This window comes from Protopterus annectens, chromosome 10.part0 (assembly GCF_019279795.1).
Source record: "Protopterus annectens isolate FY-2018-M chromosome 10.part0, PAN1.0, whole genome shotgun sequence".
Taxonomy (NCBI): domain Eukaryota; kingdom Metazoa; phylum Chordata; order Ceratodontiformes; family Protopteridae; genus Protopterus; species Protopterus annectens.
The window spans coordinates 1,286,347,145-1,286,373,865 of NC_056744.1; positions in this window are offsets into that span (position 1 = coordinate 1,286,347,145).

A 26,721-nucleotide genomic window follows, 5' to 3' on the forward strand; every position below is an offset into this window, starting at 1 on the left:
AAATTACTTAGTGGTCAAAGTGTAGTGAAACTAAGATTAAAATGATAATTATTTTCAACTTTTTTCTATTTCACTTATGTATTTTTGGCAAGTGTTTTTTTCATAGGATTTATTGAATGCCTTATTTGAGTAATTGGTTAGGTCATGTGACTATTTTCTGTTTTAAATTATTTGACTGTTTCATTATGGTATGGGGATGATTTTGAGACAAATACCTGACTGTCACAGGTCTGTTCTCTCATAATGTATCCTTCCATCTCTATGCTGGATGCCTTAATTTCCTCTTGCCTTCTTCCTGTCTGTCCAAATCTCCTTCACAAATTGCTTCTGCTTTCTTCCACATTCCCAAACCACTGAAATCTGCTCTCTTTAATGCTGTCTGTAATTTTAGCTATTTTGTTTTCTGTTCTGATGTCTTTATTTTTTCATATTTCCCACAGTATGAATCCTACTGCTCATCTTGGGCAGGTCCCCTCCATCACCTCTAGCTTCCTCAACTGCTCTGTCTTCACTATCTAGGTTTCTGTACCATACATTAATACTTATAGCACCACAGATTTGTACACCTCACTTCTCCACTTCTTTGACATCCTTCTTTCATACACACTTCTTGACACTCTGGGCCAATTGGCTGCAGCGCCCCTGATTCTAGCTTTGACCTCAATCAGATTTCCCTTCTCCTCAGCCATCCTTCCCAGATACTTGAAGCTGTTAACCAGTTCCACTATTTCCCCTTCTATGTCATTTCTCAGCTTCTTCTGATTTTGCTATTAGCTGCCACCACAACTGCCTTTTCTGCTGTCAGTTTCATCCCATTTGCCTTCAGTTTTACATTCCATTTTCCTGTCCTTTGCTGAAGTTCTTGGTCAGAGTCTGCCTGTAATGCCACATCATCATCATACAGTAACTTTGTTGATCTGTCCCCTTGAGCCTGCTTGCTAATGTAGACCATCATCAATTTGAACAGCAGTAAACTCAGAGCTGAACCCTTATGATTACCCACCGGGAACCCCTCTGTGAGAATGGAAACAGCTCATGCTTGTGTCATTGGCTCCCTGGACATAGTCTGTGCTAATTCTATTACTGTTTCTGGGACTTTGAATCACCACAGGACTGCCCAAATCAGTTTTCTTTGGACCTTGCCATATGCTTTCTCTACATCTAGGAATGCCCAGTTGGACTTCCTTCCTCATTTCTAGCATCTTCTTAATTTTCTGCCTCACTACAAACATCATGTTTTGGATAGGCTGCATCCTGATCTGAATCTGAATTGTTCATCTCCCATCTTACTTTCTAGTACTATATTCATGTATCAATTGTCATTTCCAGCATATTCATACACTGTGACAGGAGTTTGATACCTCTATACTGCTCATTGTTGTGTGTCTATTGCTATAGCAAAATTGCTATAGCAATAGATAGTTATTCAAAATGCTGTTGCTTAGGAAAAGTTTTCTTTGATGTGTAGTGCACTCTTCTCTACACATCCTCACTACACATTTTCACAGGCATTTAATGATGTAGTCATCTTTTGTTTGGAATACTCTCCTTCCAGAGAAAAAGAAACTAACCAGGATTCCCTCAGTAATGCTGAGTGAAGAGTTCCTGATGATGCCAGACATTAAAATTTCATACCTCCAAATACTGATGCCCAAACCTATTGTACTATTAACCTTTCAAAATACTCACAGTATTAAAATGATCCCCAAGTCCGTCTTTTGTACCACCCAATTATTTTTGTCGGTTGTACAAAATTCTTGATGGAACAAGCTGATACATAATCTAGCAAGGTTAAAAAAAGGAAAAGCACAAAGTGGGGGGCAGATGGTGTTATTCAGTTCTCTGTCACCTCTACTGCACTGCACCAGTGTACTGTTCAAGTGTACAGAAGTACGTCTTACACATGTGCAGTATATTTGTATGGAGTGTAAGTAGCTATCGTACCATGAAATTGTTTAAGAACAATAATCAAATTCTTTTCAAATAATATCATATGATAGCAATAATCCACTTATGGGTGCCTGTATCACAGGATTTACCCATGGCTGCGTTTGTTTGATCACTTGGACTTTAGCTTCATGATCATACCACACCAACCATGAGTAAGTATTGCGTTACCCAAAGCCATCTGTGGATTATTACTAAAATTTTGTGCTTTTTCTGAATTGCATAGTAAACAAGAATGTCGCTATAATGAAGTGAAAGCAAGAATGAAAAAAGCAGAGTGTGATTTTTATTAAAGAAATTTTATACAGCCAGCTAGAATAAGACTTTATACTGCACTATCTATCCAGTATAAACTATAGAGACGGAGCATGACAAAGGCAAGTTGTCAGTGGCTGGTACTGGAAAAGCAGTTAAACATACATCTTCAAGTAATATAATGCACATCACCATGGATTCAGTCGACTAGCAAGGTTTTACAGCTAAGCAGAGGCATTAAAAAAAACAGATGTCAGACTGAAAACATTAGTAATGTATGTGGGTGTAGAAAAGTATATCACATATATTAGGCAATGTGATATTCAAGAGGCACATTTCCTGATATGAAGATAAAGCATGAATAGTTCCACTTAAAGAAAAAAATGTTCAGTTTGATCATTTTAAGCCCTAAAATGTAATGGTGCAGGAGGAATATGATACAAAAGGCAAGGAACACAACATTTAGAAGTATTGTCAAATATTGTCATATGATATCTTACTACATTTACATTTCTATACCAGGTTAGTCCACAGACCTAAGACATTGTTTGTACACAGTGAGGAACAGCTGGTCATTTACTGGAGAAATTCCTCTACAATGGTTGCTAGGTTACAGTAAGGTGTAATTAAGAAGAAAAAATGCAGTTGTGAAATGAAAGACTATAGAAAGAAGAGATTGAGTTAGAGGATCCGTAAGTTCTAACATTAAGAAAGAGGAAGAGACAGGGATCTCTCCCCTGGAGACAATGATCTAATGAAACTGAAGAATTTCCAAAGAATTCAGAAAGGTACTTACCACTTGTATAAATTGCCTACTACAGGTAGGTAAAATTGCCTACCATAGGTAGGTTAATTACTGTGACTGTCAGAACCTGTGATTTGGAGACTGCTATGGCCGCAATGAAAAATACCTCATTATCAAATCATTAGCATATTTCTGAACTGCCCTTTTTCAATGCAGTGCTGTCAGACCTGATGGCAGGAATTTTTAGCCTCACTCACAAACAAACACATTCAGACATTAATGAACCCACACTAAAATACATGCAGACATTCTCAGATGCGTACATACATACCTACATTTTATTTATTTATTTTACATTTGTTAACCAGGAAATTCCGACTGGACCAGGTCCATTTTCAGCTGAGTAATGTTGCCACCCATCCCGTTGTCAGTGGGACACTCACGGGTTGAGCTGCCTCATCCCGTTGCTCACTGTGCAAAGTAGTGGGACTTGAAAAGTCCCGCTTTTCAATCACACTGAATTGCCGTGGAAAAGCCGCAATTACTTCCTGCTTTTCAGCGGCAATTCAGTGATGTCACCAACCCAGACCTGCAAGCAAAGCTGCTGCCTGTTAGGTCCAGGTGTTTTAATTCATGCAGCAATTGGCTGCAATTTATGAAAGAGGTGGGAAGAGCCCTGTAAATATCGCTGCTGTAGGAGCGCCTTGTTTTAAGTGCTTCTACAACTGCTAAAATAAATGACCTAGATTTTTTTTCCTAATGAGCCAGCAAGCCATCCATTCATCCATCCATCCATCCATCCAGCCAGCCAGCCAGCCAGCCAGCCAGCCAGCCATCCATTCATCCAGCCAGCCAGCCATCCATTCATCCAGCCAGCCAGCCATCCATTCATCCAGCCAGTCAGCCATCCATTCATCCAGCCAGCCAGTCAGCCAGCCATTCATCCAACCAGCCAGCCAGCCATCCATTCATCCAACCAGCCAGCCATCCATTCATCCAGCCAGCCAGCCAGCCATCCATTCATCCAACCAACCAGCCATCCATTCATCCAGCCAGCCAGCCATCCATTCCTTCATCCAGCCAACCAGCCAGCCAGCCATCCAGCCATTCATCCATTCATGCAGCCAGCCATCCAGCCAGCCATTCATTCAGTCATCCATTCATGCAGCCAGACATCCATTCATGCAGCCAGCTATCCATCCAGCCAGGCATTCATTCATGCAGCCATCCATCCATTAAGCCATCCATCCATTAAGCCATCCATCCAATCATTCATCCATCCAGCTGCTACTCCCACCAACCAGCTAGCCACTCCAGCAGCCTGCCAGTCAGCTAGCCACTCCAGCAGCCAGCCAGCTAGCCAGTCCAACAGTCAGCCAACCAGCCACTCCAGCAGCCAGCTAGCCAGATAGCTAGCCACTCCAGCTGCTATCCGTCATACCCATAACAGTATCTCCTTCACTGCTCCTGTGGTGAAGTCATGGTAGAGGGTGTGGCCAGTGTCATATTGGCCACACCCACATGTCCCACTTTGCCCCGCTTAAAAGGTGGCAACCCTACAGCAGAGGCCCGGGGAGAAAAGCTCCGGCATCAAGTTATACAAATACAGTACATCCAGCATAATACACAAAACAGGTAACATAATGTATAGTAATATGAGCATAGTAATATAACAAGAAATTAATAAATCACTCCAGGTAAAACAAGATATAGGACATAGTTAAAAAGACAGAGTCAGTTATAGATTAGTGAGAGTATAAAATATATCAAGTAAGATTCTACATACATACATACATAAACCAGCTCCCCCCAACACACATTCACACAGCATTAAATAACCTCCCAGTTAATCTGATTTATGGATTCATGTACCCATTGACTCTTATGCATGCTCACACACATGTGCGCACACATTTACACGCATACTTACACAAGCATGCAGACATACACACAAACCCACGTCCATCCAGCTTCCTTCTTGCCCCCAGTGGCACTAACACACACTTCCACATACACACACACACACACACACACACACACACACACACACACACACACACACACACACAAATAGAAAGATCGCTATACTATTTATCTCTATATATATTTATATGTGTATATATATATATATATATATATATATATATATATATATATATATATTTTATATATAGATATATGTGTGTGTGTGTGTGTGTGTGTATACATATTCATGCACAGACTAACACATTCCCCTCACTAACATGTCTTTGCTGAACTTGCCTGTATTGAGACTGTTTTCATTTGAGTGAATAAGTAATCACCATCTTTTGACAATGTTAACTTTTCCTCCAACCATGGAGATTTATGCAGCTGAGCAATTCTTCAATTCTCCCCTTTAGCCACAGGCACTACCCGTGGTGGTGGTGCTGCGGTAGTGTTGTCGCCTCACAGTAAGACACTGTCTGGTTTGATTCTCAGCTAGAGCATCTTCTGCGTGGAGACATGCGTGAATGGGCGTACCTTTGTTGAAGGTTGTGCGTCAGGGCTGGTAACTCTGCATGTAAAAATCAACTACCAATCATTAGCAACTTGGAGTTCCGCTGTGGCGACCCCTAACCGGGAAAAGCCGAAAGACACAACAAGCCACAGGCACTAGATACAAACTAAGAAATAGCATGCATATTTATTAGAAATGTAAAACTTGGAAAGAAAGAAGAAAAGCATTATCAGGGGCTACTTTGTCATTAAAAAATGTTATTGATTTTGCCATCCCATTAGAAATGACTATGGTACAGACAAGAGAGGCAGAATACAGCAAATAAAATAGAATCAGTGCAATCAAATGTAACACAGCTGTGTCAAAAACTGAAAATGTAGAACAAATGAAAAGAACAAATGTGAGAAAAAATATAACACTACAGTTTAGAGGTGCTTTCGAGAGTCACTCCCACAAAATGGACAGAGCCTTGAAAAGAAAATAGGTATATAATCTGCAATAAACTGAACCATTTCCTAGAAAATATAAACTTTCTAACAAGATACAGGGATACATAAAAAACTGTCATTGTCATACAAACTCGGTGCCTTGTAAAAGGCAAAATGTATATAGTCTGCAAGAAATTAAACTTTTTTGCTAAAGTATGTAAAAATTATATAGATACAGGAATACATAAAATATATAAAATATGTATTTTACCACAGAATAAAAAGAATAACAAAACACATATGCAAAATATTTCAGAACACACTCAGAATCAGACTAAAGATTCTGACAGAGATTTGTATATCTCCACGATAAGCTAAAGTAGCAGTAGCACAACCCAGAGGAGTTTTTAAGAATAATAAACATGGAAGTCAAAACATCAATATAGTCAGGGGTATCTGTTAATAGAATAAACAGTAATTTTTGTAAAAAAATAAGTAAATAAAATCTTAGTTACATGTACAAAAGGCAAATTCCAAAATGCTGGCATATAACTCAACAGTTCCAGCTACTAAAATGCTGTTTCTATACAAAGATACATGTAAAGGAAATGATAACCAAAGTTACTTCTTAAGTGATGGAAGATAAATAATTTCTTTTAATGAGTTATTCTATGGCAAAATCACAGAAACATTTAACTATAAAATACATTGAACAGGTAAAAGGGGATATAACACATTTAACTGTTTCTGACAGTTTTGAGATTTATGATGATGCAAAACATATTCATTTCAGGGTAGGTCTTTTTTCATAAAGTACATCAACCATAGAGTTGATTACATTTCAAAGTAAGTGTTGCTCAGGCAACTGCCCCTGTATCAGGAGGTATGATGGGTATTTGCGTATTTATTTATTGACTGGCATTTGATTTCAGGAAAAGTCTAAATGGGTAGAAGTCCATTTTCAGTGGAGGCCCAGGGAGACTATTACAAAACATTTTAGGAACAATAATTTTAAAGTCCTTAAAAATATTACAAAAAACAACTACAGTTCAAATAATTATGCCAAATTAAACATAATATGAAAATATTGGTCAAGAATAGTTACAAGTTATATGACAATGACTTAATAGTTAGAGAGATTTTAGACAGTTTATAGAGAAATGAAAGGTAAGATAGTTTAATACAAACAAGAACTGTAATTTGAAGTGAGAAAAAAGCAGGCTTATGGTATATTTAGAAAGAAAGCCAGGGGAGATAAACTGATAAAAGTATGGAAGTGAGTGAAGAAGGGAGAGTAAGAAGATGTAAGATAAGCATAAGTACTCGTTCACACTGAAGGATATACAGGAGGATTCAATAAAGCCTATATGGCCATTTTTCATCCATGATGCACAAATTGCTACAAATAATCTTAGATTCAGTAGCAGCCTGCAATCACGTGCAAACACAGTAACTTCTGTGGAATGCTAATTACAGCATAAGCAGCTGAATTGTATGCAAAGGAAGCAAACCAACACCTTGCAATAGTTCAGCAAGCTGTAAACTAACCATGTAAGCTCCATGTATTTGTTGCCCATGTATTTGAAAACTTTCCAAATACAGCCACGGAAAGGAGTCTACAGGGAAACAAGAGTAAGTAAAAGGTCTTAGATTTGTAGAGAACTGACCTTAACATGTAATAGCAGACACATTATAACATTATTAGACAGAGTGGATGCTACAAAAGTAGAGTAACAATAGCAACAATCCTTTTTAACTGCCATGACATAAATGCAGCTTTGCTCCCCTACCCCCAAATAAAGAATATACTCGCAAGTAATGTAGACAGCTAAAAGTGTAAACCCTATGAAACAAACTATCCGTACTATCATGTAAGCATATGCAGTATGTAGCTGACAGAAACTGTGCACATATATAGCAAAGTAATACCCTCCATTGTGTTTACAACATTGGGCTCCCCTTCTGTTTCTCTGCCTACATGTTTACTAAAGATGTAGATTCAGAGCTGTCAGCACTGTGAAGATGCAAATGAGGTTAAAACTCATTAGAACTTCTGAATTGCAATAAAATAGTAACCATGTAGGGATGTTCACTCTGTGTCAGCACTTCCACAGTGTTTGTTTTCAATGGATGTTAATGGCAGATGATGACATCAGGGAGGTGTGTCACATTAAACTTACAGAGGAGTACATGTAGGTCTGTGAAGGGTGAAAGTGGATGCAAGCAGTGCACAATGCACAAGTTATGTTTCATCCTGTGAATGTTATGTTAAAATGTGCCATCCCTGTCTTCTTTAAGTCATTTTTTTTTATTTTTGTCACTGTCTGTGCTATGTGACCCTTAGCACAATCATGGCAAATGGAGGAATGAATGGCAGGTTTCACTCTGCTTGTCATGTAACTATTCCTGTGGCAGCATGTGTATGTGTAGGGCTAGAGTATAGATGGTCCTGGATTCTAGTACAGGATGTGTAACTTTTCCTTCACTTTTTGTGCTCCATGTTTGTGTCATATCACAGGAATGGAGAAAAGTAGTACCAGTTTTGTCTGGACTTACCTTATTTGCATGAAGGTGTGAGGAGGTGCACAGAGGTATGCATAGCACACTAATGAGCAAGCAGTAGGTGTGTTTAATAGATGCTAATGACAGCATAAGCAAGTAAATTGCATTTTAATGAACCAAGCCAACATGGTGGAGCTATTCAATAAGCTATAAAGCATTCATATAGCCTCCATTCTGTTTTTTTCCTGAGTGCTTCAATACCATTGGAGTAGAGACAATGAACTTTTAACTGGATGGAATGCTACAGGCTGCTGCACCTTTGCTCCATATGTATGTGCAAGAGGCTGAAGCCAATGCTGTTGGTACTGGTGACAATAGGACTAGGCCAAGAAGGAGGAGAGTGTTTAAGCTCAAGATAACTTATCAGATGCTACATGACCTGGAGATTGTAGAGCATTACATGGTGGACAGAGACATATTACAAGACCTCTGTGAGCTCTGTCTCCCTCATCTCAGAGCCAGAGCTAACTGAGAGGAACCCATCCCAGTGGAAACTAAAGTATGTGTAGCCCTTAGAATCTTAGCTACAGGTACTTTTCAAAGACTAACTGGGGACATGATGGGTGTATCACAGGCATCAGCATCCAGGATCATCCACCAATTCCTGGATGCTATGCTCATACATGCCAATGAGCACGTATGTTTTCCCTGTAGTTCTGAGGAGACGGCCAGCAATATGCGACAGTTCTACCATGTAGTGCACTACCCTGAAGTACTGGGTGCCATAGATTGCACTCATGTAGACATTAAGACACCACCTATTGAGCAGGGTAGAATCTACATTAACTGCAAGGGATACCATTCAATCAACTGCCAAGTCATGTGCAGTGCCCAGGGGATTATCTGGAATGTGTGTGCTGGCAACCCTGGCAGTTATCATGATTCCCATATCTGGCACACATCACGGCTGTATCAGATGTTTGCTAGGGGGGACATCTCACAGGGCCATTTACTGGGGATGCTAGCTATGCACTGGAACCATGGCTGATGACACCCATCAGAAGTGCACACTCAGCCACAGAAGAATGCCACAATGAGGCACATTCTCAAATCAGCAACATCACAGGCTGTGTGTTTGAGCTGCTGAAGTCACAGTTCCAGTGTCTAGATACATCTGGTGGAGCTCCACAGTATAATTCACGCACATGTATACAAGTCTTCACAGTATGTGCTATGCTACACAATCTGATCCTGCTGAAATAGCTTCAGCAGAATCAGAAAAGGGAAGAGACACACATCCTCCCACCAATGCCTAGGTCACCACAACCACAATCAGAGGAGGACTTGGAGGGGGAACCACCATCTGCTGTGCCTGGAGGCAGACATAGGCATGATCAGTATGCCCTTGCTTTGGCTAAGAGACAACATATATCACCTTCACTGACCACCTAGGTGCCTAATACCTTTCTCCTACTCAAATTACATATAGTAAAATTGATGCCAGGCAACTGTCACATCCTTTTCTTCCCCATGTATTGGCTGTGTACTGCTTGCATCAGACAAAGTCAGCCATGAACTAAAATTGTGTCAACTCCTACATTTGCAAGGTAAGACCTGAAGCTAGACTGTATTCTTGAATAATATTATGACATATCCTTGGATTTTGTATCTCGGTACAGTAATCAGGTAAATGGAGGTTGATTTGTGCAAAAAGTACTTTAACATGTGACAGCAGAGATTTATTAGACTTATAGCTGTCCAGTAGTAAGTAGTAGGCCTCAGGCATCAAAGATTCATACACTCATATCGCTCAAGAATATTGATGACCACTGCTTGGCCTCAGTTTAGCACCATACTTTTATACTGGTAAATCATTAAAGAGAGAAGTTAGAAAGTAATGATACACATTGCAATTTCTGACTTCGCAACCCATTCCCAAGATCAAACAACAGGCAGGATGCAGAACAAGGACAGTAACAAAAGCATCATATCCTTGTTTGTGTCACAGCAGTAACACCGTTGCTCCCCCACAAAAGAACAAGTTATGCTTGCTTGTGACATAACAGTAGCTGAGCTTTGTCTCCCCAAAGGAGTGTTCCCTTGTTTATGCCATGACAGTAACTGAGCTTTGTCTCCCCACTAAAAGACTGGTGTACCCTTGTAACTCAGCTATGCTCCTCCCAAAATAACAGTATATACCTGTTTGTGCCATCCAACCTGGCCTTCAGTTGCTGGCAACTGCATATCATATAACTCACAGTTAATATCCTCACACATTTTAAGGCCAATTATATGGAATGGCTTACACACTGCATGCCTCACACTACTAGTCACTTAACTGATGAAGCATCAAGAAACATAGATGTAAGACACAGCTGTATATTTGCAAGCATAATCATAACAGGTTGTGTGATCACTAAGTGCACTGCATCCAAATTTAAAAAAGAGAATTAAATGTACAAATCACAGCTGATGGTTTAATAGCAGACAGTGCACATTCTGATACAGTTGTCTGTGTGAAGAATGACTTCAGGTTATTGCTGCAAAGTTGTTTGCATGGCAAAAAGGAATAAGGTACCCATTCTGTTTTCCGAAGATGCATTGGTGTCATAGTTCAAATCCCAAGCTATGCAGAAATATCTCATGTGTACTATCCTGTTCTACTGTGTTTGTCATACACTGGGTTTCCTTGTTTCACATATTTCTCCTTTTTTTCAATTTTGTATTCCTATAACTTTTACCACATAAATACATTACAGGTTTGGCTGTGGTCATTTGGTTTGTGTGAAGCACTGCCTTGCAGAAACAGGACAAATAAGACCACCTAGGAAGCAGACAGGTACAAATATGAACCGAATATATTGAATTAATGCCCTTGAGCATCACAGAAAACAGGCCTGGAGTACAAATGGAACTATCAGACATTTGCAATGCGGCTTGAGTTTGCACAATGCTTACCTATGTGCAAATGGATGTATCTCGCATGTGTGTACACTTTGTTCAGCATAGCGCAATGCAGCTGCTCACTGCTGTATGGGATTGTATATATATATATATATATATATATATATATATATACATATATATATCATCAGATTAACTACCTTGATATCAAACATATGGTGGTCTCCTGAAACTGGACTATCCTCACGTGTATACAGGAAACCAATTTTTTGCAATACATATTTATTTTTTACCAACTCCCATCCATATCACCAAAAAAGAGGTATAGTCAAGAGCAAATTTTCCAGAATTTCCAGATTGACATCTAATGATGAACATTGTCAAAAGGAGTTCACCTCATTATATGAGGTGTTTCAGTCTAGGGGATACCCTACAGAGTTTCCCAAGACTATAAAAAGAGAAATTTAGTCTGAGAGAAATGGAAAATATGGCTCTATTCTGAAATATGGGCTGCACTTTAACAACAAAGACACCGCTCCTGTTAACGTGAGGTCGGATTTTTCCAACAATGTGGTTATTCATTATTCACTTGACGTCAAGGACATTGAAAATATAGTTCGAAAATACTTTTTTTAATGTGATGACACCACCAAACGGCTTATTTCTCATAATCCTGGATTTACATTTAGAAGGAAACACAATATTAAGAGCCTATTGGAAAATTGCCAACTTAACATTGAAAGGTCTTTTCCTACGACTAGACCTTGTGGCAGATGCAATCAGTGTGCATACATCAACAGTAATTACACTTGCAATTTACATGACAAGATTGCAAAAGATTCCAAGGGTGGAAAGTTTCATTGTGGTTCTGAACGGGTGGTTTACCTAGCCCACTGTACACAATGTCACGCATTCTATATAGGTAAGACGAACAATGCATTAAATAAGAGAATATACCAACACCGATAGAGTCTGCAAAAATCTGATAACAAAAGCACCCTGGCATATCATGCAACTCAATGTAGTGGTTTTAAAAAATTCCAGTTTCTAGTTCTGGAACAGATTTGGTCTACTGTTTATTCTGGGGAGTGGAAAAACCTTTTACTACATTGAGAGATGCTTTAGCAACTAAGGCTTGATGCCACAGCCTTCCCAGGGTTAAATGACAATATATCCATTACAATTGAACTTAAAAGAAGAGCATGCATTGTTTGATTGTGTTTAACACAATGTTTTTTCCACTTGTTTTTCTATTTGTTTTTTTTTTCCACTTGCTATATCAGCATTTTATATTTGCTGTGCATTACATTTGCAGCAAGGTTTTCTAGAGCTTTAATTACAACCTGGCCCTTTAAAAATGGATTCAATTACTACTGCATTACTTGAGTGGGTGGAGACCTATAAGGGGGTACTTAAGCAGTCTTAGTTTCTATACACACTGTTCTGATGATGTCTTTTTGATTTCAAGACTTAAGCGCTTAACATGGTATGTTTTGTTGTGTTTTTAATGGCTGTTTTATTAAAAGTTTCTACTGGATCTCGAGCTGACAATGATTTTTTTTCTTTTCATTATATATAATTAGTGGTGTTTATTCTCCATTACCTTTGTGTGACATAAAACTACACATGGAAACATTACAAACCAAGGGCCTGATCTAATTGTACATCATATATTTACAATACATTCGTGTGCTGCACCCCCCCCCCACACACACACACACACGCACACTCCACCTAGCACTACAACACTGGGGTCTCAGTACTTTTTCCACACATATATCAACCAGACTGCAAAGTGTAATATTTAATACTGTGTGCTCCATCATGGACAGGGCCAGTTGGTGGTGCTCACAACCTTGGCCTGCTAAACTCAAACATCCAAGTATGGTCAGTAAGGGTACTTGTGTTGCTACACATCTAGGCTTCTAAACAGCCTAGTGCTATTACTGCTATTAGGCTAATAGCCTCATATAATGCTATGAAGCTATGGACTGCCAAGCTGTTGTGCACCAAGTGACTTGCTGATATCATTTACTATTAGTGCACCTGTACTCTTGTACAACTAAGACTTGTGTTGCAGCACTTGTGTTAAGTACTATGTGCTGTAGTTAGTGCACATAGGTAGGGGCTCAGTTTTCACTGTGTGTGTGTGTGTGTGTGTGTGTGTGTGTGTGTGTGTGTGTGTGTGTGTGTGTGTGTGTGTGTGTGTGTGTGTGTGTGTGTGTGTGTGTGTCTAATCAGCAGGTAGATGTGGTATCCCACAGTTACATCTCCAATGGCATGGCTGGCCATTTTTTTTGATAGTTGCTCATGCCTGCACACTAATACACATCTCGTTCATGCAGGTCTCCCAACCTCTTGTCTCCCACATGGCCTACTGATGTCATCTATATGATGACCCCCCTCTGGGCCAGTAATCGAGGAGCTTGAATCCTCACCACTAACACCAGTGAGGGATGTTCACTTGGAACAAATATAGATACTCACAATATTTCTAGATGTAGCTCTCTGCAACAAGCACAATTTCCCTTAAGAGCACACAGGGAGTACTCTCAGTCTGGGGGTACAGGCCCCCATTAAGACTCCCCACTGGCACAGTTGTAGAGTCAAGTCCTCAGCCGAGTATCCAACCCAAGTCCTCCATCATGATCTCAGTGAAACCAGTGCTCTGTGTCCCTGCTCCAAGCATCTGGCCATCTGACTCTGGTTCCCATACTACCCCCTTCCACTTGAACCAGAATCTAGCACATATGTATCATAATGCACACAAATAGAGCGTTGCTAAATATGTTGCAGCTTCTGGAAGTCATAAAACAATTTCAAACTTCCAGCGTTCCAGAGTAGCAATTAGTTCACCCCAAGGAAAATACAAAAGACTTCGTAGTACAGACTTTTTGTCTCTGGCTGCATTGAGAGCTGTGATATACAATCTTTATGGCTTATACCAAATAATTAAATTTGAAACTATTTTTCAAAGTTAGCTGGATTGAGATTAACCTCTTCTCTTCCAGTATCCTCTGTTTCAATATTAATTTCAACAGTTATAATACAGTCTGACATACAGGTGTATTTCTTTTTCTGTCCAGCAGTACTCACTGCTGGTACATTTTTTAACACAAGCAACTTTACAAATACATTTTCAACACAAGCACCTGTACAAATCAGTTTGATATACAAATGACATATAATTCTTTATAAAACTCCAGCTAGCTATCCTAGCATATGTTACACATCCACTGCCCTACTTCTCCTGGCATAACTTGCAATACCTCACATTCTCACATCTCTCCCCCTTTGTAGACTTAAGCTAGTTTTTCAAGTGCCAAGTGACCCTTGAGAAACATCATGTGAGAGGCATAAGCCTGTCTGAGAATACATTAACCCATACACTTTCTTGAGAATCCATCTGCATTGGCATTGGTGACCCCACTATGGTGCTACACTGTCATATAATATGCCTGCAACTCTAGCCTCCACCTTAATAAGTTGGCATTTTACTCACTGGCTCGATGTAGCCATAGATCCATCACAGATTCCTCATGCCATTAACTACAACTACGCAACACCAGGGCCTCCCTATCATGGTAAGGCTTCATCATGTTAACATGGTCCAATTTGTGCCCCTGCCTCCTTCCTAGCAGTTCTACCATGTACTTAACATCACTGACCTTCCTTATCACTTTGAAAGATGCCTCCCAAGCTGCCTGCAGCTTATTGTGTCTGACAGGAATGAGAACCATAACCTGCTATCCCACAACATACTCTCAGGCTCCAGCATTCCTGTCATACCAGACTTTTGCTGCTGTTGGGCTCCTACCAGGTTCTCCTGGGCCAAGCCCATGAGTTCCTTAAGCCTTGTCCTGCGGTTTAGGACATATGCCACAACAGACTCCACATGGGATTCACATTCACCATCCCATTCATCATGAATCAAATCTAAATGCCCCCTCACCATATGCCCATACAGCAATGCAAGTGGTAAAAAGCCTGTGGATTCCTGTGGTGCCTCTCTGCATGCAAAAAGCAGATGGGCAAATATTAGTCCCACTTTCTCTTAAACCGGTCTGAAAATGCCTGTAGCATGGTCTTTAGTGTAGAGTTTAACCTCTCCACAAGACCATTAGTCTGGGGGATGCAGAGGGTGGTCTATAAGGTGCTTCACCCCACAACACTCACACAGACAAGCCAGCAGGTCTGTCATGAAATTGGCACCTCTATCAGTTAGTATTTCTCTCAAGAAACCTACTCTACTGAAAATCTCTAACAAAGCATTTGCCACCTTCTCTGCCTGATTGAGGATGGAGCCACCACCTCAGGGTATCTAGTAGGATAATCTACTACCACCAGGATATACTTCTTCTCTGAGGAACTTGGGGTACTCAGAGGCCCCACAATATCCATAGCTACCCTCTGGTATGGATTTTCAATCACAGGCAAGGGCATCAAAGGAGCTTTGATCATGTCTCCTGCCTTGCCTACTTATTGGCATTGCTCACAGGTCCTGCAGTACCCTGTTACATCCCTTGCAATCCCAGCCAATAAAAGTTCTGCATAATGTGCTTCTTGGTATGATTTATGCCCATATGACCGGCAAAAGGAATGTCACGGGCTATGTTTAGAAGTGCCAGATGGTAGGCTCTAGGCACTACCAACTGCTGTATTACCTCACCCTCTAGCCTTCCCTCAGGGATCCACTCTCTATACAGTAACCCTTGTTTCCAGTATACAGAATCCCATTTTCTTTGAGGATCTGGTGCTTCTCTAGCTACCTCCCTCAAGCCTCATAATGTAGGATCTTAGAGCTGAGTCTGTCTCAACTCTATCACTGGGTCCCTTCCCAGCTCCCTTTCCAAAGGAAGGCTAGTATCCTCTGACAGCAGAGTCTGGGTACTACCACTCACTTCTGCCCTTGCAGTCACTCTGTCCAAGGGAACATCAGTACCTACCAGCAGCTATGGCTCACCTTTGGGCTCACTGCTTCAGGGTAGCTACCTCCCTGAAATAGCCACCTCACTGGCCCTGGATTCAAGTGTAGTGTCTGTCTGGGTCTCCCCCAGTATACCAGGCCAACATGCCTGTCTCCAAGTTTGACTGCATGAAACTGCATGCACACAAGGTATGACATTATCAAACTCATTCCATATCAAGACATCTGCAGGGATATCCTTAAACACACTTACTTGCTTGCTTCCTTTTCCATCCTCCCAGTCAAGGTGAGCCCTGGCCAAAGGCATTTAGACTACCCAAGCAAGTACTGCTCCCCTTTAACCTCTGCAGGCATCACAATGATTATGTCAGAGGCTGTGTCTGTCTTAGCAGTGGCCTGTTTTCCATCCACTAAGATAGGATATAAACTCTGGTGATAGTTTGGTACCCCTGTTGTCTCCAGACAACTTACCACTGGCATTCTGTTATTCCCACTTGCTGGCTCCCTCACCTTTTGTTCCCCATCTTACTTCCATGGACATCTGTATGATACATGGCCCCACTGGTTACATTTAAAAGATATAACCCTTGATCCTGGCTGTGAATCTGAACTAGTGGCTTCCCCTATTACTCATGGACTCTGCTGCAGTGGTTTAGGCTGCCCACCATGGGTTTCCTTATATCTTTGTGCAGCACTGGGTATCCCCTACTTGTGCACTGATGCCCTGCTTGCTAAGTAAAGATCCACTTTTGTTCCCAGCTCATCTCCAGAGTTACACTCCCAGTCTAACAACCAGATTTTCATGTCTTCAGGCAAAGTACTAAGGACCTGTTTCCTCAGCAAAAGGTCTCCCAGTCCTTCAAAAGTGGTGACCTGGCACCCACTCACCCACCTATGAAAATTAATGCTTTACTCAGAAATATAATTGCATACACTTTCATCTGCCTTGCATCTATGCTCATGAAGCCTTTTTCTGTATGCTTCAGGTGTTAACTTAAAACATTCTAGTAAACATTGTTTTAATCTATCATAGTTTAAATAATCAATATCAGACAATTTAGAAACAGCAATTACAGCTTTGCCATGGCATAAGGGGGTCAGGAACTATACCCAGGGCCCTTGGTCAACATTATACTGTTTACATACTCTTTTAAATATATGAATAAAGCTATCAAAATCATCACCCTCTGTAAACTGTGGAAGAAATTTACTGACCTTTATTGTTTCTGGGGTTCAGTTATTCATTTCACAATTACCTCCATGACCCTGAAGAAGAGTTAGCTTCTCCCTCTAATGTTGGTGCTGTTTCTCATTTTCTTTGGCCCCCAAATGCCACAGTCTCTCTGATTATTCTAATTCTATATGTTTTGCCTGCCACATTCTCTCTGATGATTCTAATTCCAAATGGCTGGCCTCCAGTTCAAGTTTCTTTAACTCCAAATGAGTTTTTAAGTACTCCAATGAAAAGGTGAACTGTCCTGTTTCTGAGTTCTAGACATACCCATCACCAGACAGGTTTTTTCCTGGTTGCTGGTCTGTGCTACAGCTGGAATTAAGCCTGAAATCATTCATCTTTAGTCAGGTTCCATGCACCAGACCTTTGGCTTTGCATACCTTGCCACTGGTTCTTTGTCAGATTGCCATAATCCTCTGCTGACATCTTTGCCTGCTCCCCCTGACCAAACTGAACTAACAAAAAATAAATAAAAGTGGTGTGAAAATGAAACTCTATGTTTACCTTGTGACTGCAGAGTACACACACCTTCAGTGATAACTGCCTATAGGCTACAGAAATTCAATTAATATCCACACCACTGCTCACAAATATGTGACGTCCCCATTCTGGGCCAATAATCAAGGAGCCTGAATCCTCACCACTGACAGTGAGGGACGTTCACTTGGAACAAAAATAAATACACACAGTATTTCCAGATGCAGCTCTCTGCACCTCACACAATTTCTCTTAAGACCACACAGGAAACACACTCAATCCAGGGGCTTGGTTTCCATCTCTCTCTCTCTCTCTCTCTCTCTCTCTCTCTCTCTCTCTCTCCAGGCCCCCAGTAAGAGTCCACATTAACACAACTGTAGAGTTGAGTCCTCAGCAGAGTGTCCAAGCCAAGTCCTCCACTTCTCTCTTGGTGAAACCAGTGCTCTGTGTCCCTGCTCCAAGCAGCTGACACACACACTATGAGATTTGATTTTCACACACACACAAACACACACACACACACACACACACACACACACACACACACACACACACACACACACGCACAGACACCTCAGAAAACCTGGCATAGATGTACTTGTTATGCAGCTCTGCCCAGACTATAAGGTAGTTACTGCCATCAGACACTTCAAAGCCAACTACTGCAAGGCTCTTACAAGGGTACCCAATTATACTGAGTGAAAGTAATACTAATCCTAGTAGTATTTGACCAATGCAGCAAGGCTTTCAGGAGAAGCTACAGTCTCACCAAATAAATACTCTCAAAGGTTAAAATATTGCCTAAATGATCAGCCACAATGAAAAGTTTAAATATATGTAATAATAAATAATAAAATAACTTGAAAATACTAAATATCTATTTACAATAAACACCAGAGTTTCATGTCACAGGAAATATTACAAATAACAGATGAATAGATTCACACAGATACAGAAAAACATCACTTAACTAATTTCACTATATTTTTCTGACTGATCTAAAATATTACTATTCCCTAGTTACTTACTAAAGCAAGGCAAGATGAAGTGGGTGAGAGGTCCTTCTTTGTCAGGTTACAAAAACAGACTGCCTGAGACTTCTATCTCATCTGGTATTAAAACATAATTTTAGTCCTGGATTACAGAATGATATTACATACATCTGTTAATCTGACTCTGGTTCTCATACTACACCCTTTCCTAGCAATTGAACTAGAATATAACACATATGTGTCAATAATGCACACATATAGAGCTTTGCTAAGCTCTGTTGCATTTTCTAGAAGTCATAAAACAATTCCAAATATTCACCCTTCCACAGTAGCAATTAGTTCACCCCCAAGGACAATACAGAAGGCTTCCTAGTGCATACTTTTTGTCTCTAGCTGTATTGAGACCTGTGAGAGCTTGTTAAACTTGATTTCTGTATTAGTAGCTGTATTTAGAGCACAACCAAAAGCTGTTTGCTGAATTTCCTGTTTGCACTTAATTTTAAATCGTTTTTTTCTTAAAACTTGCATATTTTCTGTCCTTGACCTAGCACTCTTGTGTGGGGTCATTTACTGCACTGTTATAACTTGATATTACTTGTGAACCTCTGCTATCTCTGTAAAAACAAAACAAAAAAAATCTTGCTTTTTCCCACTTTTCTGAGAGTTAAAAAGTTCAGTTACAGGCTTGCTGTTCCTGAACTGTTTGAAAGTTTCTGTGAGGCCATTTTTGCTTGGGCTGAAGGAGGGTCTCTGTGTTCATCAGTGGCAGTGACTAACATTGAGCAGCTTCCTGCCCCCGGAGAGGTGGTTACTGACTTGAAACTGTAGTTTTATTGGCCACTAGGGTCATTTCCATAACTCCTTCATTTGTCCTCAGAGGAGTGGTTTAAGGCAGTAACTTGTAGTTTATTGGCCATTTTGGGTCATTTCCTGTCTTTTCCAGCCCCTGCTATAAAGCACACTTTAGCGATTTAGCCCGATTTAGCCGATTGAGTTGCTACTGTTGCACACTAGGGCAGCGCCGGTTAAGCAGGTTTAAACTATTCGGCTACCTAAAGTCCACTCTTCAAATTTTCCTTAAAACTACCTTCCTCGAACTATACTACTGATCTAATCAGCGTATCCTATAATTAAAAGATCATCTCTACTTGACTCCAAGTAGACTATTCTCTATCTGTTAAACGTAGCACTTGCTCCTACAGTACTTATTACCTTGATACGGCACTCTTGTCATAGATAGTACCCCAAAAGGCAACCCCATTTCTCGGTCACCCACGTCCCCGGAATCTTTTTAAAGTTTTTTGTCTATTCCTTCTAGCATGTCGAGGGATCAGTTGCTAGTGTCCTCTCCTGCTCAGCTGGTGAACCTGGGAATATTGAGGCAATGTTACAATTGCCTCATGTACACAGACAACCCTCTCCTCCTCCCACAAAACACAAATACATGCGAGATGCAACTATACGGCCAAACTGGAGGCTGAGCTCTCTCAACATAGGACTGGCAAGACCAGTCAGGAGGAGAAGGTTACCACACACACTATAGACCCAGTCTCACATATTACCATTACAACCTCAAATCATACACATAAACACACAAAGACATACTCGGAGGCTCTGATCAAAAATCTACCAAAACAGCAGAGGCCACCAAAGCAGACACCCAAACAACCACCACCTCAGAACACAACACCTGCAACACATAGACCTCACAGTCAGAGTGTCAAACAGTCACAGCCCTTAAGGCCAAACACAATGCCAGACACACTAGTCATTGGTGACTCCATAGTCAGACACACTGACGTCCCACTCACCAGACTGAGTAAGGAGAAGGTCACAATAAGCTGCCTGTCGGGTGCTAGAATCCGCCACATAACGCAAGCACTCAGGTCTCTCAACAGCAGGTACAAATATGACTCAGTCATTGTCCACGCTGGTGTAAACGACCTGAGACGTACCTCCTTGGACTACATGAAAAGAGACATTGAGGAGCTCTCTGATTATGTAGCCCAGACAGGTATGACCCTGACCTTGAGCAGTATCCTACCTTCACCAAGAATGATGCCACAATACAGAGATAAGATGATCAGCTTTAACAATTGGCTTAAACACTGGTGTCATTCAAAGGGGATCCAGTGTCTGTCTGCCTGGGATGACATGCTGGACAAGCCACGCTGTTTAAGGGACGGCTTGCACCTGTCACCCTGGATTCGGATATTGGCAAAGGCTCTTGCCACCCCATAGTGCCTTTTTAGGCAAGGCTCAAATTCTAAACCTACCACCCTAGAACACAAAAAGGAAAAAACTAAGGGTAATGCTGCTCAATGCCAGAAGTCTAAATCTCAAAATGCACGCACTCGAGGCCCTTCTCAGTATGGAGAACATCGATGTCTGTGCTGTGACAGAAACCTGGTTCAAGGCTCCTGAGAGCACCCCAGCGCTATCAGGTTTTACCTCATATCATGCGTTCCGGCCCCAAAATCTGGACAATACCAAGAAAGGAGGGGGGGGTATCCATATTCATCAAGGACACCCACACCTCAAGACTGGTGGCAATGCACGATGCATCGGAGACCATCCAGGTGCAATTAACCATAGGCAAGACTGCTCTGCAAATTGTAGCATGTTACAGGCCACCCTCACAAACTCAGGAACCTCACATGGCCTTCCTGAAAACACTAGAGGGATAAATGTATCACCAAACACCATCATACTAGGTGACTTCAATTACCCTAATATAGACTGGGAACACTACTCAAGCCCAAACACCCTAGCCCAAAAGTTCCTGGAATTCATAAACTCAAATGCCATGGAACAACTAGTCACCATCCCCACAAGAGGAGATAACATACTTGATCTCATCATCACGAACATGGGAGCACAATGTTCAACACCGAGGTGTACCCCTCACTGGTGAGATCAGACCACAAACTAATCTCGCTGGAGGTCCTCATCCCACCCCACCTGAAATAAAAAGACCACTGTAAAGAACTTCTCAAAAGCCGACTTCACACTTCTAAAGACTAGTGTGGTCTCCTTTAAGGCTCCCGAGCTGGCGGAAAACAGTACTCAAGCCGCTGAATCACTTACAAATGCCTTCTACCAGCACCTGCAGGACTGCATGGATAAGGCAATCCCAAGCAAAACAAAGACACTTTGTACCAAAGGCAAGCGTCCAGTCTGGTGGACCCCAGCCATAAACAAACTCTACAACAAAAGGAGGAAGCTACTACAAGATAGAGCAAAATCCTTAAAAGGTAAGACACCCTTGATCACTATAAGTAAAAAACTAAGAGCTCTCATAAAATCATCCAAAGCAAATTTCGAGAGAAAAATAGCTAAAGACTCAAAAGACAATCATAAGGCCTTCTTTAGCTATATTTAGAAACCTGGGAGGAAACTCCCAGATATGCTCAGAGCTAGTTCAAAATGATGTGAAGATTACTGATCCTACAGACATTGCCAACATACTGGCTGACAGGTTCAGTGCAAACTTCTCCCTCCCTCCCCCCAAAAGGAGAGATATCTATACCAAACGATTGCAGCCCCAAACATCTCCAGCACCCAAGTGAGAACTGCTCTCTCCAAAGCAAAAAACACAGCATCCATGGGACCTGATGGTGTCCCCGGCTGTGTGCTCCATGAACTCAATGAGGAATTAAACCCACAGCTAGGACAGGTGTTTAATCAAAGTCTTACCTCTGGATGCATTCCAGGAGTGGCGCACTGCAACTGTGGTACCACTTCACAAAGGCGGTGCCTCCACCGACCCTGGAAATTACCGGCCCATTAGCTTGACAAGCCTTATCTGCAAAGCCATGGAGAGGATCATAATGGACCTCATAAATAAAGACATAGGGAATTTGCAGACTTTGGATCCAACCCAGTTTGGCTTTGTCAAAGGCAGATCATGCCTTTTAAACTTGGTTGACTTTTTCGAAACAGTCACCAAAGCCATTGATGAGGGAAAGGCAGTCCATACAGCCTACCTCGATCTGGCTAAGGCCTTCGATACAATACCCCATTCGGGTATCATTGAAAAACTCATCAGCTTAAATGTCAACCCATACATCACAAGATGGGTTGCAAACTGGCTGAGTGACAGAACCCACAGGGTCAGAGCTGCTGGCGCCATGTCAGACTCAAAGCCTGACACAAGTGGTGTCCCACAGGGCTCAGTCCTGGGCCCACTCTTGTTTGGCATCTACTTTTCCGAAGTACAAGCAAACACAGGAGGGTTATGGCTGACAAAGTTTGCAGATGACTGCAAACTGGGCGCCATAGTAGAAAACACATCTGACACAGATATCCTTCAGAAGGGTCTCACAGAAAGCGGATAACTGGTGCCAGAGCCACGGCCTAAAGTTAAATGCCAAAAATGCATAGTCATACCCTTCGGGAAAAACAAGGTTACCCCTAGCTACCAAATAGGTGGCAATCCACTGAGCACAGAAGAAGTTATCAGGGACCTGGGGACCCAGGTTGATAGTAGTCTGTCATTCGACACCCATGTAGCTAAAGTAGTTAGGAAGACCTTCTACATTGCCCACCTTATCATGAAGGGATTCTCATCTAGATCAAGGAGGTCATAGTCTCCTTTACTCATCACTCATCAGACCAATGATTGAGTACAATGCCCCATTCGGAATGTATCTGACCCGACACTTGCAGCAGCTGGAGAGGCCACAAAAGTTCCTCACCAAAAGGATAAAGGGTCTCAAAAATCTGTCCTATGCTGCCCGACTGAAAGAACTCCAGCTCTATTCAGTCGCCACCGCACTTGCTCAGAGGTGACCTTTGCCTAACATACAAGGCCATGTCAAACCCAGATTTGATGAATATGCTTCACCTCAAAAAATCTAGATCCATCAGAGCCACAAGGGCGGGAGACTTAAACCTTGGCACGGCTATTAATAGGACGTGCTGGAGGGATAGATTCATCACCCAAAGACTCCCTATGCTGTGGAACAAAATCCCGGTACATGTGAGGCAGAGCACCTCGCTGGCCTTGTTCAAGAGAAATCTTGACCAATGGATGGGAGATCGCAGATATACCCCAGGGATTACCTCAGTGTCACTGCTCGACAGAGGCACAGCAAAATAATGGGTATAGTTCTCCATACTAAAGGGGTGGCGTAAGCCACAAAACGATGGGCTAGGCTTGTAAATGCCCTCGGGCAGATAGCCTAGTATGAACCTATGAACCTATGAACCTATGTCTTATGCCAAATAATTTTATTTCAAACTATTTTTCAAGGTTAACTGGACTGAGATTAACCTCTTCTCTTCCAGTATCCTCTGTTTCAGTATTAATTTCAACAGTTATAATACAGTCCGACATATAGGTATATTTCTTTTTTTTATCCAGCAGGACCCACTGTTGGCACATTTTTTAACACAAGCAACGTTACAAATATATTTTCAACACAAGCACCTGTGACATATAATTAGGCTGTCTTTAAATGAAACTTTACTCAGAAATATAATCGATGCAGTTTCATCTGTCTTGCGTCTATGCTCATGAAGCTTTTTTCTATAAGTTTCATGTGTTAACATAAAAAATTCTAGTAAACATTGTTTTAATCTATCATAGTTTAAACAATCAATATCAGACAATTTAGAAACAGCAATTACAACTTTGCCATGGCATAAGGGGGTCAGGAACTATACCCAGGGCCCTTGGTCAACATTATACTGTTTACATACTCTTTTAAATATATGAATAAAGCTATCAAAATCATCACCCTCTGTAAACTGTGGAAGAAATTTACTGACCTTTATTGTTTCTGGGGTTCAGTTATTCATTTCACAATTACCTCCATGACCCTGAAGAAGAGTTAGCTTCTCCCTCTAATGTTGGTGCTGTTTCTCATTTTCTTTGGCCCCCAAATGCCACAGTCTCTCTGATTATTCTAATTCTATATGTTTTGCCTGCCACATTCTCTCTGCTGATTCTAATTCCAAATGGCTAGCCTCCAGTTCAAGTTTCTTTAACTCCAAATGAGTTTTTAAGTACTCCAATGAAAAGGTGAACTGTCCTGTTTCTGAGTTCTACACATACCCATCACCAGACAGGTTTTTTTCCTGGTTGCTGGTCTGTGCTACAGCTGGAATTAAGCCTGAAATCATTCCTCTTTAGTCAGGTTCCATGCACCAGACCTTTGGCTTTGCATACCTTGCCACTGGTTCTTTGTCAGATTGCCATAATCCTCTGCTGACATCTTTGCCTGCTCCCCCTGACCAAACTGAACTAACAAAAAATAAATAAAAGTGGTGTGAAAATGAAACTCTATGTTACCTTGTGACTGCAGAGTACACACACCTTCAGTGATAACTGCCTATAGGCTACAGAAATTCAATTAATATCCACACCACTGCTCACAAATATGTGACGTCCCCATTCTGGGCCAATAATCAAGGAGCCTGAATCCTCACCACTGACACCGGTGAGGGACGTTCACTTGGAACAAAAATAAATACACACAGTATTTCCAGATGCAGCTCTCTGCACCTCACACAATTTCTCTTAAAACCACACAGGAAACACACTCAATCCAGGGGCTTGGTTTCCATCTCTCTCTCTCTCTCTCTCTCTCTCTCTCTCTCTCTCTCTCTCCAGGCCCCCAGTAAGAGTCCACATTAACACAACTGTAGAGTTGAGTCCTCAGCAGAGTGTCCAAGCGAAGTCCTCCACTTCTCTTGGTGAAACTAGTGCTCTGTGTCCCTGCTCCAAGCAGCTGACACACACACTATGAGATTTGATTTTCACACACACACAAACACACACACACACACACACACACACACACACACACACACACACACACACGCACAGACACCTCAGAAAACCTGGCATAGATGTACTTGTTATGCAGCTCTGCCCAGACTATAAGGTAGTTACTGCCATCAGACACTTCAAAGCCAACTACTGCAAGGCTCTTACAAGGGTACCCAATTATACTGAGTGAAAGTAATACTAATCCTAGTAGTATTTGACCAATGCAGCAAGGCTTTCAGGAGAAGCCACAGTCTCACCAAATAAATACTCTCAAAGGTTAAAATATTGCCTAAATGATCAGCCACAATGAAAAGTTTAAATATATGTAATAATAAATAATAAAAGAACTTGAAAATACTAAATATCTATTTACAATAAACACCAGAGTTTCAGACACAGGAAATATTAAAAATAACAGATGAATAGATTCACACAGATACAGAAAAACATCACTTAACTAATCTCACTATATTTTTCTGACTGATCTAAAATATTACTATTCCCTAGTTACTTACTAAAGCAAGGCAAGATGAAGTGGGTGAGAGGTCCTTCTTTGTCAGGTTACAAAAACAGACTGCCTGAGAGTTCTATCTCATCTGGTATTAAAACATAATTTTAGTCCTGGATTACAGAATGACATTACATACATCTGTTCATCTGACTCTGGTTCTCATACTACACCCTTTCCTAGCAATTGAACTAGAATATAGCACATATGTGTCAATAATGCACACATATAGAGCTTTGCTAAGCTCTGTTGCATTTTCTAGAAGTCATAAAACAATTCCAAATATTCACCCTTCCACAGTAGCAATTAGTTCACCCCCAAGGACAATACAGAAGGCTTCCTAGTACATACTTTTTGTCTCTAGCTGTATTGAGACCTGTGAGATACGATCTTTATGTCTTATGCCAAATAATTTTATTTCAAACTATTTTTCAAGGTTAACTGGACTGAGATTAACCTCTTCTCTTCCAGTATCCTCTGTTTCAGTATTAATTTCAACAGTTATAATACAGTCCGACATATAGGTATATTTCTTTTTTTTTATCCAG